We start from the raw sequence: 3202 nt of genomic DNA, 5'->3' as shown, positions 1-3202 counted from the left end.
GTCAGAGTGATAGTGTGCAAGGTCTGGCTGAATGAGACGCAAGGAGAGTGAAAGGTTTAGTGTGATCTGGACGCACTAAGTTTGCGGGGTCAAGGTGATTATGATGCTGTAAGTATGAGTGGGTCAGTCTGACAGTGACACAGTACATTTGAAGGGATCAGGCTGGTAGTGATGCACTAAGCGTGAGGGGGTCAGGCTGATATTGATGCACTAAGTGAGAGAATGTCAATGTGATGGTGATGCATTAAGTGTGAGCAGGTTAGAGAGAGAGTGACGCTGTTAGTGAGTGGGGTTTGGCTGATAGGGATGCAGTCGGTGCACATGTGTCAGGGTGTGAGTGATGCACGAAGTATGAGGGTGCAAGAGTGATAGTGACGCATTAAGTATGAGGGGGTCAGAATGATTGTGATGCAGTAATTCTGAGGGGATCAGAGAGATACCAACGCAGTAAGCATGAGGGGGTTAGGCTGTTAGTGACGCTGTCAGTGTGAGTGTTGAAGCTCATAGTGAAGCAGTAGGTGTGAGTTGGTCAGTGTGATTGTGGCGCAGTAAATGTGAGAGGGTCAAGGTGATAGTGACAGAGTAAGTTTGAGGAAGCAGTGTTGTAGTGACACGGTAAGTGTGAGACGTCAGTCTGGTACTTACATAATAAGTGTGATGGAGTCAGGCTGATAGTGACACAGTAAGTGTCAGGAGTCAGGGTAATAGTAACATAGGAAGTTTAAGGGCGTGACTGATAGTGACAAAGTAAGTGTTTGGCAGTCAGGCTGACAGTGACGCAGTCAAAATGAGGGTCTCGAAGTGAAAGTGGCGCAGTAAATGTGAGGACGCCAGATGGATAGTGATGCAGTAAGTTTGAGGGGGTCACACTGATATTAAGGCGGTAAGTGTGAGGGGTCAGGTCTATAGTGATGCAGGAAGTGTCGGTGGGTCAGGCTGATAGTGATGCATTCAAAGACCAAATATCCAAGGCTCACTGTAGTGCTGAATAGCGAGACTTCTCAAGGCTAAGACAAAAATCAATAGTTCTCATCCTGGTCATAATTCACAATGTTTCATTTTAAAATTGTCCTCTCCTGCCTCTCGATTCCCCAATGAGGGAACAACATTTAATTGCACCACCCGGCTTATCTCTTCAAATATTTTGCAACTCTAAATGAGATTACCTCTCTTGTTTTGAAACTGTTAAAAAAGACCGGATTTGCCCAATTTCAATTCACAGGACTAATGTTCATCCATGATATCAAGGCTAATCACCATTCGTGGTATTCCTCATATGGCATTAGTATCTTTCCTAAATTGAGTATTATAATTCCTCATACTGTAGTCCAAGTGCGGTCGAACTGAGCCACAATACATTGGAAATAATGCTTTGTTCTCGTGCTCTGAAATCCTTCTGCAGCTTTCACAACAGACTTCTACAATTGCTACTAGACTTCATTGACTTATTAAACACTTCTCCAAGATGCAATTCCAAATATCTGTACATCAGACTTTCTACTTCAAACCTTCGATAATAATCTCCACACATTTCCCTCCTCACAAGTGTGATGAAGTCAAATCGTTGCTATTTATTAACTCATGAGGGACATGGATAGGTTGACTCATCAAGGTGTTTTCCTGCTGGTGAGGAAGTCAAAATTTAGAAAACATTGTTTTAAAATTAGTTGGTAAGGATTTAAAAGGGACGTCAGGGGCAACTTTTTCAGTCGTGTCCAGAATGAGCTGCCAGAGAAATATTTGGAGACTGGTACAACTGTAACATTTAATGTCATCTGGATGGATATATGAGTAACAAGGCTTAGAGGGTTGTGGGCCAAATGTTGGCAAATGGGACCTATTAATTTAGGATAACTCTGCACCATGGTCAAGTTGGAAAGAAGGGCCACTTTCCATGTTGTATTGTTCAAGGACTTGATGACTCCAGAATAATCGCAAAAACTTTGCAAATAATACCGTCAAGACGATTTCAAGTTCCAAATCTTCGGTCAATCTTCCTCTCTTGTGCTCACATGTTCATTACCTGATGTCAGAACTTACGGATTAGTTGCTGGATCCATTTCTTTAAATTGGTTCTGCATTCTTTCTAATTCCGATTTTTTTTTTACGAATGCAGCTAGTGTTTATGGACTTAGCATCAATATTTCTAATACCATATTTCGATGGATATTAAAACACAACAGCATATATACTTTGGCACCAGATGACGAGCAAGTGAGTCAAAATCGATCGGACGCAGTGAGACAATGATCCTCACTTCGTGTGGTGTCCATCCGTGACTCTATAATTCAATGAAGAATCATTCCTACAACTTCAGCTGTGTCAGCATCTAGTTTGCGGTGAAAGCCTGTCAATCTGCTAAGGTAACGTTCGTCTGGGTCTCTGCAAAGGATTTAGCGAAATCTTTGGGTCTTGACAATTTGTTATTCAAACAAATTACGTATTTCATGAATTCAGTTCTTTTACTATGAAAATTGGCAATCCAGATGTAGCTGTGATGGCCGAGAGGTTAAAGCGTTGGGTTTGAAATCCAGTGGGGTCTCCCTGCGCAGGTTCGAATCCTGCTCACAGCGTTGACTCTTTTAAAAGTCATTGATTCCTTTGCAGAATTTGGATTTCGTGGAGCTTGAGCTTTGCATTCAATCGAAAGAAAATTTTCAACCGTGAAGAATCCGAAGTGACTTCAAGATGTCTAATTGAATAAATTACATGTCGAGACACAAAAAGCCATCAACTTCCAACACGAATCAGTTTCCAAACATTTGTCGAACTATCGTGAAATTTGGATGTTCAGGAGGCGGGGGGGGGGGGGGGTGTGGGGGGGTGTGAACTTAAGCAAAACAAGAAGCAATGCAATACATTTACCTGCAGGCGATGAGTGTTTTTTTTTGGGATCAGTTGAAAGTCAAGCTGAGAAAGTTCAACTTAATTTACAGCTGACTCTCAAGGCCAATTATCTATTATATCAGCAGTCAATGAATTAGAAAAAAACAACTCCATGTGTGGAAAGGAACTCGACTGGTCCAGGTTCCTGGCTTGAGGTATGATAAGGCAAGGCGATATCAGCGGAGTAGAATTTTCTGGAAATATGAGAAATGGAATGTTAACAGTCTTCTGCTGTCCACATTCGTAAGAAACTGTGCATTAAGAACTGAAATTGAAAATTAACGATGAAAATCAGACTTAGCCCTCTGTTTGTGGT

At 41.8% G+C, this 3202-nt stretch overlaps 1 non-coding gene across 1 annotated transcript; it reads left to right on the top strand.

The window, feature by feature from the left end:
- The first annotated feature begins 2491 nt into the window (after positions 1-2491).
- trnas-uga (transfer RNA serine (anticodon UGA)) lies at positions 2492-2573 on the top strand. The gene has a single exon. It is a non-coding gene; the product is annotated as a tRNA-Ser (tRNA).
- Positions 2574-3202: the final 629 nt, after the last annotated feature.

This window comes from Chiloscyllium punctatum, chromosome 29 (genome assembly GCF_047496795.1).
Source record: "Chiloscyllium punctatum isolate Juve2018m chromosome 29, sChiPun1.3, whole genome shotgun sequence".
NCBI classification, from domain to species: Eukaryota; Metazoa; Chordata; class Chondrichthyes; order Orectolobiformes; family Hemiscylliidae; genus Chiloscyllium; species Chiloscyllium punctatum.
This window is presented reverse-complemented; position numbering and strand designations above follow the sequence as displayed.